The sequence below is a fragment of the Saimiri boliviensis genome, chromosome 10, assembly GCF_048565385.1.
Source record: "Saimiri boliviensis isolate mSaiBol1 chromosome 10, mSaiBol1.pri, whole genome shotgun sequence".
Taxonomy (NCBI): Eukaryota; Metazoa; Chordata; class Mammalia; order Primates; family Cebidae; genus Saimiri; species Saimiri boliviensis.
In genome coordinates, this window is record NC_133458.1 from 79666245 (window position 1) to 79681605 (window position 15361).

The window sequence follows — 15361 nt, forward strand, 5'->3', positions numbered from 1 at the left end:
TGATTTCACAGTAGATACAATGCAAGAAAACTCAGTCTGTCTGATGGTAAACCCAGTGCTAACAAATTGTCAAATTGCAACCTGAAATGATTAGAGAAAAGACGGAACTGAAAATATAATATTTCACAGATAAAAGAGAAATGAGATGGAAGAAAAGTCTACATTACCAAAAAGAAGAGATTTTCATAGCAATAATGTTCAGTCTTTAAGAATAGATTGAGTAACTTTCACTGTCTTCAATATGATCAGGTGGGAAAATACAAAATGTATTATTGAAAGACATCTATCAAATGGAATCAATAACAAACTTTTGGAACTAGAAAGGGAAAACTTTAGTTATCTGGGAAAATTATTCAGATTATTTAATGTATATGTATTACATAAGGGTGGTGTCACTGTGCTTTAAGCAGTATATTAGGGAATTTTAAAAAGATTATACCTTGATATATTATTTGATATAATCTAGGTGATCACTCATGTTGGATTTCCTGATGTAGTTCCCCTTGAAACCTAAAAAGAAATGTTAGTGTTTTAAAATTCAGGACCTGTCTAGTACTAACTTGAAAACAAATAAAATACTAATTGATTATATATTTCAAAATAGCTAGAAAGGAATAATTTGGATATTTCTAGCATAAAGAAAAGATAAATATCTAAGATTTTACATCTCCCAATTACCCTGATTTGATTATATGAGTGTATTATTATACAATATGTACCTCTAATATGTATCAACAAAAAAGAAGATAAACAAAAGAAAGCTATTGAATTTTTGTGTCTAAACTTTGGTGCCTTTAATATAAACAGTAAGTGGTTATGGCCCTAACATATATCCTATTGTCAAGGTAAAGAACTTCTGGTGTATATAATTGAAACACTCATGTTGAAAGGCAAGTGTTTTTCAAGCATTAGTGAATGTTGTGTGAAGACACATTCTAAACTTGGGGACACCTGTAGTGTTGTCTTTCCAAAATGCATTTTAAAACTTTAGACTTTTGCTAAGTTTAGAGTTTAACCGTACCTGAAAAACTGGCTTCAGGCTAAAATAAGCCCAGTGTCTTCTCATTATTTAAGCACAGTGGTCGTTTTTATAATTGATAAATATTATTAATAAGTATATAAAATATAGTATTTTATGTTATAGTAATTAATATATATCAAATAGATACAAATGTAAATAAACACATCAGTCATTATTCTACAGGCTGGCTACAGTATTTAGGTGCCACAACAAAGTGAAGATAGGAACAAATAAAATCTGTGTATCGTTTTTAAAAAGTATTTTTGCAATCTTTTATATCTTTTCAAGTAGAGCCTTTTTTCATTGGCTTCTGCGTTTATACTGTGATGAATATGAGTGTACGAAGACACACAAAAAGCTCTCAGTAGGCATGTATGTGTCTCTTAAAATGTGATGCTATTTGAATATAGTCTTTGTATGCACATGTTTCTGATGGCTGAACATTTGAAAAATCTCAATGGTAAATAAATACCAGTTTTATATAAAAACCAGCATATGTTTCAGAACTACTCCATCCTTCTCAAGTATTTTTCCCAGCAGTTCTATCCCCACTCGATCTTCTCTCTCTCAGTCTTAGAACATCTTAACTAGAAAACAATTTGACAGTTTGTTATAAGCATATATGTACCATATAACCTAGTAATCCCATTCCTGGATATTTATCACAAAGGAATGAAAACATATTCACACGGCATTTTTCATCGTTCATTGTGATTTTATTTTTAATAGTCAAAAAGTAGCTTGTATGTTCTTCAATGGGTAAATGAATAAACAAACGGTGATTAAGCCATACAGTGGAATATTGTTCACCAACAAAAAAAGAACACATAATTGTTAAATGTGACTATGGGGATGGATCTCAAGGGCATTGTGCTGAATGAAAAAATAGTATCAAAGGTTTTATACTGTATGAGTCTATTTATATAACAGTCTTAATGAAACAAAATTGTGGTAATGAAGAAAAGATGGGTGCTCGCCAGGAACTAGGATGGAAGGAAATTGCTGGGACTACAATGGGGAGGATGAGAGAGTTTCTTGGGGAGATGGCTCAGTTCTGTGTCCTAGTTTATGGTAGTGGTGTTCCCATGAATCTACACATACAAGGAAATTTGAAGTAGACAATTGGTAAAATCTGAATATAGCCTATATTTTAGTGAATAATATTGTGCCAATGCCAGTTTTCTGGTTTTAATTATTGTACTTTGGTTATATAAAATGTTATCAGTAACATAGGTGGAACAGAAGTTCATTAAGAGAAATAAGCCAAGCCCCCAAAATGAATATCATGTATTCTCACTTATGTGGGAACTAAAAAAAAAAAAAACAGAATCCCATGAAGATAGAAGATTTGTAGTATAAATGTAAGATTTGATGGAAGAAATACGACCTAGTGTTAGATAAATCAGTACTATAATGATAGTTTATAATAACCTATTATATATTTCAAAATAGAAGAATTTAAATGGCTCTAGCATAAAGAAAACACATATTTAACGTGATGGATATTCTAAATACATTGATTTCATATTTACAAATTATACAAATGTATTAAATTTTTACATGTACCCTGAAACTGTACACCTATCATGCATCAATTACACCTGTAATTCCAGCACTATGGGAGGCCAAGGCAAGCTGATCACAAGGTCAGGAGTCAGAGACCAGTATGTCCAATAAGTGAAACCCCGTCTCTACTAAAAATACAAAAAATTAGCCCGGTATTGTGGTAGGTACTGTAATCCCAGCTACTCAGGAGTCTGAGGCAGGAGAATCATGTAAACACAGGAGGCGGAGGTTGCAGTGAGCCAAGATTGCTCTCCATTGCACTCCAGCATGGGCAACAGTGCAAAACTCCATCTCAAAATATAGATAGATAGATAGATAGATAGATAGATAGATAGATAGATAGATAGATAGATAGATAGACAGACAGATCTATCTCCTAGTAAAAAGATTTTTTGCTAACTACTATATGATTGTACCATTAGTTCAAAATAAAAATTTTAAAAATGGAGGTCTTCACATAACACATTTAAAAGATTTACTAGAAAGGAAAGGATACTAGAAGCCTTCTGACACCTGCACCCATACTCACTTCCTTCTATCCTGCCTCATACAGGAGCACCTCTCCTCCCGTCTAAGACCAAACTGTTCAATTAGGTTTTCTATCTCATCTGTTTACAACTTATCATCAATCCTATCTATTGTACATATTGCCTCTATCTCTCAGCTGTACTCTTTCTTTGAGTTTGTAAACTTTCTCAGAATACATGCCAATTTTTTTTAAGAAGTAATTCTTTCATTTGATCTAATATTCCCTTCTGCCTACATGCTGTCATTTTTCTTCCCATTTTTAATTCAAACTTTTTGAAAGGTGCATATGCATGTAGACAAACAGAAACCACCTCTTCACCTGCTACTTTCACTTCAGCCTACACCAGTGCTCCTGGGGAGTTTCAGTGATCTTCAGGGGAGGAATTTGTGAAGGATGAATCTCCTCAGTAGACTGAGACCAGAGATTGACTTTTTAAAATTACTGCTGTACTGTTGAACAGAGTGCATGTTCAATTGTGTAAACCTAAAATTAACAACCATATATAGTAATTTTAAAATACAGTGAATGTACTGTTCTCTAGCTAAGAGGAACTTGTTATTCCAGTGACTTGAATACCATTTCTTTGAAATAGCCACTTGATAATCTCAACTGCCTCTCAAGATTATCATGTTCGAAACCGAACTGAAGATCTTTTTTCTACAACTCATTTGTACCCAATGTTCTCCATTTTAAGAAATGGCACTACCATGCATTCAAACCTGAAATCTAAGAGTAATTATTCACTTTTATGAACTTTCATATCCAAAACGTTCTCCAATTTTGCAGATTTTGTCTCCCAAATATTACTTGAATGAAACTTCCCTTTCTTTTCTTGAAATGTTAAATACTATCCCACTTACTAGCTCACATCCAAATGGCACATTTGTCATAATTGGTCTTTATACATCTACATATTAGTATATGTAAATATATATTAATACACATATGTAAATATGGTATTACATAGCATGTTGTATACTATATATCTTTATATCATGTATCCTATACTATTAAAATATTGCAAATATCAATATATATTTGTTAAAATACGTATTGATGTATCAATAAATGTATTAATATAGAAGGACCAATTGTTATTTATAAATGCATTGATATATGAACACTTACCCAAATGAATCATGGGTTTACTTGAACTCAACACATCCAACAAGCAGCAGAGTGCTTACTATGTGTCAGGCACTGTAAGCTATTTGAGATACCAACAATGTCCATGAATGGCTCCTGCCTTCAAGTCTGTCAGTCCTAAATTGTGCTTCAGGTTGTCAGGGTGACCTTGTAGGGAATTTGTAACCAGTTTACTTGCCATTTTACGTTATCCCTGATAATCCTGAATGTCTTTGTTATGAGCAAAATTTTGTCATATCTCCCTGCAGGACTCCTCAAGTTCTTATGTTGAAATCCTAACTACCAGTACTTTAGATCATGACTGTTCTTGGAGATAGGGTGTTTAGAGAGGTAGTTAAGTTAAAATGATGTCCTGAGGATGGACCCTAATCCAGTGTAACAAGGTATTCTTATAATTCATAGGTGAAGACCCTAATCCTTATGGCAGGCATCCTTATGAGACATAGACAGGTAGACACAGAGGGAAGAGATATAAGGACACAATTAAAGGTCGTCATCTACAATTTGAGGACAGAGGCCTTACCAACCCTACTGGAACCTTTATCTTGGAATTCTGTCTCCAGATCTGTGAAGAAGTAAGTTTCTGTTGGTTAAGTCACCTAGTTCCTGGTATTTTGTTATGGCAGTCCTGGCAAACAGATACTTTATCCCCTCTCTATAGGTAGGTACTTTTGAAATCTCGGCATGCATCCCAACAAAGCTGACAAGACTTTTTAGTATCAATAACTAAAACTTGCATAGGGCTTCAAAATTTAAATTTAAATAACTGTGTACATGATGCCGTATTTAATCTTTACACCTACCTGAGAGTGTCAGTGCTATTTTTCTAGTGTGTGTGTGTGTGTGTGTGTGTGTGTGTGTGTATGTGTGTACAATTTTCTTCCTCTTAAACTCTCCCTGTAAGTGATAGACCCTGGACTAAAACCCAGTGTTTTGATTTTCAAGCTTATATGAGTGTTTAAACAATTGCCTGAATATTCCAGACTGTACAATGAGCAATGCGCAATTAACTGTAATTGGCTTTCTTCATAAAAAAGTGGTTAACAGAATAGGATTCATTTATTTGTTCTCATCAAGGAGTTTAGATGTACACGTGTGGAGCTGTGTGTGAGTCTGTAGCCTCTGGTGACTAGCTGAAACATTTACAATCAATCGGAATCAAACACCTCACAAGAGTATTTTCCAAATGATGTTCATTAAGTGAAGCTTTTCTTCTTTCACAACCTAAAATAATCTTGTTTTGCAAAAGAAACAAGAACAGTGGCTTGGGGATATTCAGAGAAGATTCCCCCACAGAAAACAGAATGTGGAAGTTGTTAGTCTTTTTTGCCTCTATGAGCTGTGATGATGCCTTGTGTTTCAAATCACAGCCTGGCAAACTCAGTTTATCAATATCTGGATACTGAATTAAAGATCTTGATACCTAACTGAGCTGCTATTAAAAGCTACACAGGAATAATGAAATTTTTAAATATTCTAGTTGTTATTAATGCATTTTTAATCTAGTCAAAGTAGGACTTCTGCCTGGGAATCTACTCAGGTGAAAACTACCCTTCTAATGCATTTTTATATCAGTGGTTTCTTGCTAATTTATAGAAGACATTCTTTCCTAAGGAGGCTTTCTTTACTTTCATCTCTGCATATTAAGGTGTTTATGAAATATGCTTAATATCTCAATGTTTTCTCAAAGTCTCCAAAATAAAGATCATCATGAAAATCAACAAAACTAATTACATTCTTCATCAAACACATCAGATGTCCCGTGCTTCCTTTTTTGTCTGTGTTCAGGAATATTAAAAATATTAAAAATGTTAGTCAACAATGTCATTATATTTGTTAACAAGTTATGGGGGCATTACCATATGTATTAGGTTTGCCATGTAGTGGAAAAATGAAGCAGTTCAACAAATCCTCAAAGCGCTTATAGTCATTTGCAAAAGCAGAATAGGTATGACTGTAAACAGTTTGAAATTATTAGATATAGCACCTTTAAGGTAAGGGAAATAGAGATGCTTCTATCTACTGTTTTTTAAATTGATGCCTTTAACGTCATTTATGCTCAAATTTTAATGATTAGTAAATGCACAGTAAGATCAATTGGTAGAAGAAACAATACCATGTTGCACTGTTTCTCATTGTACTGGAAATGCCTTGCTTTCTGCATTAATAAAGTGCTTACTCATGGGCTAAACTATATTTATTATGTTTATATTATTATGTTAACACTTGTCAGTGAATTCTTATTTTATTCAGGGTTTTACGACGTAAATAAATGTTGGATTTTGTCATGCAAAATGCCAGCTGTTGTAAAAGTTATATGGTTTTTCTTCTTGGTTCTATTAATGTGAAACATTTGATTAAAATATTTTCCTAATAGGGGATTAATTCTATTAATGTGCTTTTGATTCTTGTTGAATATTTGCATATATATTCATAAGTGGGGTTGAGCTGTAAATATTTTGTTACTATATTTCAGTGTTTTAGAGATTTTAGCATAAAGTTATTTGAGAAATGTCATTTTTCTATTAGGAATAGTTTAACATTGGAATGATCTTAATGATGAGGTACAATTACTCTGTAAAATCTTTAAGTCTAGTGTAGTTTTTGCAGGAAACCTTTTTTAAAACTTAATTTATTTCTTCTATCACAACCTAAAATAATCTTGGGGATATTCAGTAATTAGTCTTTAGATTTATTTCTCAGGGGTCAATTAAATGTGTTTTTCTTTAAAACATTATTCATTTTATTTAGGTTTTTAAATGTACTTAGCTTAGTTATCAAAAACAGCCTGTATATTTACTTTTTATTTCTTCTATGTTCTTTCTCTTCTTTTATTTCTGAGACAGGGTTGGTTGGTTGGTTGGTTGGTTTTGAGATAGAGTCTCTCTATCTCAGAGATGAGGTTTCACCATCTTGGCCAGGCTGGTCTTGAACTCCTGTCCTTGTGCCATGTTGCCCAGGTTGGTCTCCAGCTCCTGGGTTCAAAGGATGCTCCCACTTCAGCCTCCCAAGTAGCTGAGATTATAGACATGTGCCACTATGCCTGACTTCCTCTGTGTTAATGTCTACCTTGTTGTTGTTTCTAAATTTGTATGTTTATGCTTTTTCATTTTTCCCTTACTTAGCTTATCATGTCAGTTTTGTTTATTTTATTGAAGATCAGTATGTGAGATTTATTTACTGCTTTCATAGATTTTTTTGATGTTTATTTTTTACCTTAATTTTTATTTCTTACTGCTCTACATTTATTGTACAGTTTTTGGTTTAATAATTTTTTTTAACTTCTAAGGTTTTTATTGATACAGGTATTTGATGTTATCAGTCTATTCTATAATTGCCTTTGCTGTAAACCAGAACTCTAAAATGTCCCGTATGTTTTCAGTAAAATAAAATAAAATGTCCTATTTTTATTATTATTCTATTTAAGCACTTTCATAATTTTGTTTTGTATTTCCCTTTTGACCTGAGATTTATGTAGCACACTTTAATTTTCTAGATTAAAATCTTTTAAAAATAATTTTATAATTTCTAGCAGAAAATGTTACTTGATTTACTAGCAATTTTGTGGGTTAACATACGGCCATATTTTTTAAATGCTTCCTATTTACTTGAACATAATTGATCCTTTTGTATTGAGATTGCTAATTGGATATATATCACTGATCAACTTATTGAAAAGTAAAAGGAGTGTAAAAAACCACAGTTACTTTTGCACGAACTTAATATTAATTATTTGTTCTTTTACATATTTTCTAACTCTTTATCTACTTTATCGGTCTTGGATTGTAAGAGTTTGAATAAATTCTACTGTTATTAATACATTTCTGGTTATTGCTTTTTGTAAAAGTAGTTTTAGCCTCCTAAAACTTGTTGCTATACAAATATCAATAACTGTTACAATCTGTAACTTTAGCCTCATGAGATGTCATTTTTATTTCTCTTACACTTTCACAACGGTATTTTACCTCATGAGATATCAGCATCAAAATTCTGGCTCTTTGTTTGTATATATGTGTGGGTTTGTTTTTGGTTTACCTTTTTAGGTTTAATGCTGCTGAATCTCTTTGTATTATGGTATTTCATGTATCATGTTAAAATTTGATTTTTAAGCAATCTGAAAAGCTGTGTTTTTAGCAGGTTAAGTTCTCTGATATTTGCTGTTATGATCAATATATTATGTCTTAGTTTTCCAATTTTATGTCATATTGTATTTATATATAGTCAGATATTTCATAATCATCTTTTGTTAGCAAATAATCTGAATTTCAAACATATAAAAGCTATTTCAACTTGGCATATGCATTCCTAAAAAAATCTCTGCATTTCCTTAAAAGAAGAAATTTCAAGGCCATATATGCAGTAAAACTATTGACATTTGAGATTAAAAAATTATCAAAGTAATATTATTGATATTTGCATTAGCCATCAATTACCATATAACTAACTTTTTGAATCTTTGCAGATTTTTGTAAGTGAAACACTTGCCGCTTTGCACCTGATTATTTTTTAATCTGATTATTCACAGCTTGCTAATTTCTAATTGGGTTTTTACAACTAGAGAACCTCCAGATTTCAGAAAAACTAATTTATATTTTTCTTTGCTTAATTGTAGTGTTCACACTCAAAACAGTGGAGTGAGATGACTTCTAGTGGGTTTTGTGCAGTGTTCTGGAACCAATAAAATATATTATTGATTGCCTAATGAAAAGCACCATGTTCTTACAAATTTACTGAGTCTGGGCAGGGATACAACTGCTACTTTTATTCTGTTGAGAGAATCACCTGCCATTTTACCAGGGTCTATTGCTACATATCAAGTGTGCTTTAAATTAGGTTGGGGTTACCTACGGGGATCTTTGTTAGGTGCTCTTACCCTTTTCCTTTCCTGCAGAGCTACCCATTGCTTCTAATTTAGCCAAAAATCATCCAAGTTAATTATGATTGAGTGGTATAAAAGTTGAAACAATGTACAAGTTAAGTCCCTTTGACTCTCTCAAAATTACAGAGTAGAATTTTATGTTTTATTTACCACATTACTATGTAAGGTTTCGGCAAACTGATAGGATGGGTAGATTAAATTTGCTGATTTAAAAATCAGAATTTGAAGAAAACACCTAAAAAAGAGATGGTGCAAAAAGAGCCATGCTTTCCAGGAACAAGTGAAAAAAATATCAAAATATTTTCATTTCATTAGTAGTGCTTTTGACTAAGGTTCTCAAAATAATGGTCAGTGTAGAAATGTCACAATTGAAAGAATAAAAACAAAGTGAATAAATTTTGTCATTGACTCTCATGAATTCATAATCTAGTATGTCATATAGGACATTAGATACCATCAGGTAAGCTTGCAAAATAGCATTTGTATTTGTCAGAAAAGTTTATGGTAGCAAATATCACCTGAGTATCTGTGCTATTAAACAACAAAAGTTTATTGCTCACTTATGCTGTACCTTTAATGCATGTTGGCAGGAGGTTCTGTTCAGATAAAAAGGAGATCTAGAAAGAGTTTATGGACAATTATTCCAGTCTAGAAGTGACACATGTCTCTTCTGCTCACAACTCATTGACATGGCCCTACCTATAAAGGGCCACTGATTGCAATCCTGCTATGTGCCAGAAGTTGGGAGAAAAATTAATAGTTATCAAAAAACTCTAATGACCACCACAGTACCTAAGAATTAAAATTTTTCTGCACAAGCTTTCTCTTGACCGGCTGCCATCCGTATAAGATGTGACTTGCTCCTCCTGGCTTTCTGCCATGATTGTGAGACCTCCCCGGCCATGTGGAGTTGTAACTCCATTAAACCTTTTTCTTTTGTAAATTGCCAAGTCTCAGGTCTGTCTTTATCAGCAGCCTGAAAACAAACTAATACGGTAAAAATATAAAATGGTGAGCCCACAATTAGGCTGTGCTACTAAAACCAGTTTCTCCTCTTCCTTTATTGTCCTTTACCTATAATGCTTAGTACATCTATATAATACCTTAGATTAAGTAAGATTAAAAAGAACTCTGTAATATATGAGAGTTCCAGTGACTCTGAGACAAAGGAAAAAAGGAACTCTAACTTTATGTTATGGAAGGAAGGGGAGATTGCTATAGGTAGCTGGTAAGTGTGTTCTCCCAAATTTCAAGTCCACCTGGAACTTTAGAATGTGATCTTATTTGGAAATAAAGTCTTTCCAGATGTAGTTAGTTAGAACTAAGTCACGAGAAATTAAAAATGGTACTTAAGTCTGGCATGACAGTTATTTTTATATACAGAAAAGCTCCAAATGTGCAGACACACACAGGGAAGAATCTTAATGGCAAAAGAGGCAAGTATTGGAGTTACACTGCTACAACCCTGAAGTCACCTGAGGCTACTAAGAGGCAGGGGAGAATTTTTTTTCTAGACCCTTCAGGGGGAGCAGGGCTCTGCTAACACCTTGATTTTGGATTTCTAGCCTCTAGAAATTAATTTTGTACATTTTAGGAATTAAGAGAAATTAAATTCTTACATTTGTTGCCCAGTTTAATGTTGCCTTGTTACAGCAGTCCTAGGAAAGTAATACAGATAAAGAATTTCTGGTTATATGGTGTGCAAATCGTGGCTAATTCTATTTTATGATAATCTGTTTATTTGATATTGTCTTTATTTTTAAGTTCTAATGGTAATTAGGTTGGCTTACTGACCCACTGATACGGTAAATGGGTTACCACTATATGTTTGTATTGCCTGTACATGTGTGAAAAGCAAGGCATAAATTTGCATACTATGTTTAATAGGTGGCTTTATGTATTACTAAGTAACAATCCATGAATGGTACAAATGAAGATTACAAAAATTAAGATTTGAATTCTTAACAATAAAAACAGGATGGCATAACAGAACAGGTGTAAGGGTAAAAATCAAAACACTTGAGTTCCAGTGTTGCCACTACAGTTTATATGTGCATGACTCTATGTGAGCCATTGCATTTTTTCACATCTGTAATCAGATAATAAAAATGTCAGACTTCCTATTTCACAGGATTGTTTGAGAAATGAATGAACCTACTTGAAGTACTTTATTAAAGTATATAGTAATATGAGGTTTATTATATTTATTAGATAATTAAGGTTCTTAAATGAAATATTTATAACTCACATTTGCAAACCATGTGTTCTTGTAGGATGGCAAATAACTGTTCAATCAATGTGCCTATCTTAATAGCTCAGAGAGAATCTTATCAGAGACAAAATTATTTTCATAATTCAGATTGTCATTTTCAGAAGGTCATCTAGAGTCATTTTGCAGACCCAAGGACAAATGAATGAGTGGCATCTGTAATTTGTAACTTTGGTTTCTCAGTGCACAAACATAGGAACAATAATTCACAAAATCTACAAGTCTTTTCCACACTTGACAGAAACGTTTCTAAAACGTTTTATGCCAACAATTGGACCTCATCTTTCTAATCTGATTTTTAGGAAAAATGAAGACAGTGGTGCTGTTATCCAGGGATTTCCTAGAACTGATAAAATGTCAGGCTAGTTACATGCCTGCTCTGTTGATTGCAGAGAGGGCGTTTTTTCTTGTTCATTTTTTTGACTTCTGTCAATTAGCACAGACAACATGATAAAGGGGAGGAAAGCCAATGATATCTCCATGCATGCAGAATTAAGAAAAATTTATGAACATTGGTACTTTTCAAAAGATAATTTGTCTTCATTTCCATCATTTTGTGTGTACTACTGGCGTTTTGACACCTGCAGATTTTGGCTTGGCCTGTATTGAACAGATGCACACTCCATCACACATGGGTATGGTTTTTAGGCAATGTATTTTCCTTCACAAGCGTGTCACCCACCCACCGGAAAGAGCTGAATACTGCCATCGATTCTGTATATTTCTTTCAAATCATACTTTGTATTTTATTTCTGCTCATTAATACAATAGTTAAAAATCTTCTGTACCCTACCTTTTAAAAACATAAGTTTCAATGTTATTTACTTCCTTTTTTCTCCCGGTTACTTATTATTTTCATTGACAGGGAATTGTAAAGTTTAACAGAATGAGTGGAAAATCAATGAATACCTCATTGACTGAAATCTCCATTATGACTTTTTAATATATTTAATAACATGAGAGTAATTAAGTGCCACTTAAAGTCAACTGATTTTATTTAAAAAGCAGTTTTTCACATTTTTCATAATTTGTTTTCAACTTTATAGGCACAATTTGCTTTATATTCTATGAATTTTAAACACATACTTAAAACTATAACATTATTAAAATATGAAAATATTGATACCCATCAGCTAAAGCTTAGCATCCACTAGGAGGAGCTGAGTGCTTTATCAAGTATATGTGAAATTTATGTCTAAAAACTTTTAATAAAATATCAGTATGTTGAGATTAATACTGATAAACGCAATATTAAGTTGAGACAAATGTTATTATGGTTATATGATAACTTGGAAGCTAAAAGTACAGAATAAATTTTATTGTATGCTTTTAGCTAATTAGATTACTGAGTAGTTTGAAGTAACTAAAATAAAATTCTACATGTGTGATTTTTTTAACATCAAAGATTCTTGTAAGTTTTTTGTATGTTTTAGAAAGTTAAACTGCATTATAACCAATTTAATACAAAGTAGATCTAAAAGTAGGATATAGAAAAATGCAGGGCAAGGAGTCTCTCTGAATCTTCTGTGATTCTGAGGGCTGCCCAGTTTGTGAATTGTTCATTGTTCAGTTAAACTCCTTTAAATTTAATTTGAAGTTTTTCCTTTAACAGATGGTGTCAGAAGGGTGGTTAAAGTAAAACTTTAATGACACCCCTGGATTGCTGAGTGAACAAGCAAGGTACCTGCAAGGACCCACTTTTGTCCTTTGATGTCTCACAGCATTGGGTAAGTTCTCTCTTGGATTTCAGAGCTCCATGGATTTGTGTTTTGAATCTTCTGAGTTTCTCTGAGCAAATTTCTGTTCTAAACTCAGTTTTGAAAGTAGTAACAGAAGCTGGACTGTGTCCCAGATCAGATTTGATCTGGTAATTAACTAGCTTGGATATAGTTAGAGGCCCCTTGTATCTGACTGGGTCAGATAGAAACTGGTAGTAAATGGCAATATTGCAGGGGTTGTAACGTTTGGCTTGAAAATTTGCAGGGATTTTTGTGTTCTTTGTTTCATTTTTCTTGGATTCTTCAGTAGAAAAATCACTGGCTAAGTTAATCAAGGAACCTGTAAGCAAAACTGCTATTTTTGCTGGAAATGGGATTCTTATTCTAAAAAACTTAATCCCTTTCATCTTACACACTAGGCCCAGGAAGCAGCAAAGTCTTAACAGAAATGGTGAAATCTTACTAAAGATAACTGACAGTGGAACATTCTGAATAAACAACAATGCATTGAAGTGAATTTGAAAACAAGGGTTCCTCAAAATTAAGTCTGTTGAACTTTAATTGCTATCCCGAGCCAAAGAAAATAGACCGTAGCACCCACTGGATGACTTTAGATAGGTAATGGTGTGCATTTTACCTGAGTAAAGGGTAGGATTGGCTTAGAAGCCCTTCCCTCAGTAAATTCCCTCTTGTTTAAAAATGGATTAAAAGTGACAGGGTCCAACTAGGTGCAAATCTGACCTTTGCCAGTTCAATATTGGGTGCTAAGTAGAGTGGCTAGTGTCTATATTTTGTCACATGTATTTTGCTCTGGCCAGAATGGAAAATGTTAATTTGGTTGCACCATGAAACCTTTTTGGCAGCATCTTGCAAGATGAAGGGGATTTTGCCTATGGTTCTATAATTTTCTTTTGTGATGCAGCTTGGCCCCCAGAGGTATGGTGTGGCAAGCAAGGTAGTTAGGGCTGCTCATGGAAGGGGAACCCAGAAACCTGACATCCTGGCAAAAGGTGAGGAATTTCTTACCAGTCAGGTTTCTGGCCTCTCTCTCTCTCTCTCCCTCCCTCTCTCTCTCTCTGTCTCTCTCTCTACATATCAGTTGAATGAATGATGAAAACCACGTTTATCTCCTCTGGAAAGTTTTGATTAATACTAAAAAGGATTCTGAGGCTAGTCTTAAGCTATGAGTTTGTCTTTCCGTGTCATTCTGTCATGAATAGGGGTACCTTAGGATAGAACATGGGCTTAGGACCCCATAAACTCACTTTTCAAGATGATACAACAAGCTGGACAGTTACAAAGTTTGCTCCAGGTCTCTGAAAAACAAAGAAAAACTGGAAGAGATCTTCATCTTGTTTTATGTTTTTGGGAGCTTAACCTTGTAACCATGTGTCAATACTTTCTTTTGGTTTCTTCCATTTTACAGTGGTGGCCCAGGTTCAGTCCTGGCTTAGGAAATGAGTACTTTCTGGTTGGCCCCTGTGTGACATTTACCATTTGATAGTTCTCTTCCCCTTCACGAACAACTTCTGGCTTCCCTTCTTGAATTTTTCTGTCTTTGAGCTACCTTTGAATATTGTAGATTTTATAAACACTGCATGTGTTCCTAGCCCTATTTCTTGAAGGATGTACCCTAAAGCCAGTAATCCAGTTAAGAAAATTCAAAACAATTTTTTGAAATTTGAAAAAATCTTACAACAAATGAAAAATCTTATAACTACCAGATCTTCTTGTGGTCTGTCTGTGTAGTTATGTAAGTATAATGTGTGTGATGTTTGTATAAAAGAGCTCTAATCAGCTGGCTTAAAGAAAAATAAGTGCTTAAATATTTTGAAATAAATATTAAAACTTTAATTCCTTTTAGTTCACATAACTTTAGCATTCTTTGGGAAATAAAGAGTTTTAAAGATTATTGGTAAAATAAGTACATTTAGTCTAAATTATGCAGCTTGATATTAGGTTTGCTAAAATCGTTAAGGTCATAAACTGCTGTGATATTTGAAGATTGTTTAATTTACCTACCTCGAACACCTTAGAGTCTAGATAAGGCCTTGGGATATGTTGGATTAGCCATACCCCCTCGCTATGCCAAGAAGGTTATAAAGAGCAGAGTTTTTATAAGAGAGAATCTCATATGGTAAATTCTTGTCTTAAATTAAAATAACTGGTTGTTCAAAAAGAGGGATGTTTAGGACAAGTCAGAAAATCCAAGCATGTTGTAAGTGGTCTGTGT

The 15361-nt window shown here is 33.3% G+C and overlaps 1 long non-coding RNA gene across 2 annotated transcripts in view; it reads left to right on the forward strand.

Moving 5' to 3' along the window:
- Positions 1-15361, forward strand: part of LOC141580104 (uncharacterized) — a 555778-nt gene that overhangs the window by 186458 nt on the left and 353959 nt on the right. For both annotated transcript variants that reach the window (XR_012512140.1, XR_012512139.1), the window contains exon 2: positions 13023-13137. This is a non-coding gene — a long non-coding RNA (uncharacterized LOC141580104). The remainder of the gene's footprint in view (positions 1-13022; positions 13138-15361) is intronic.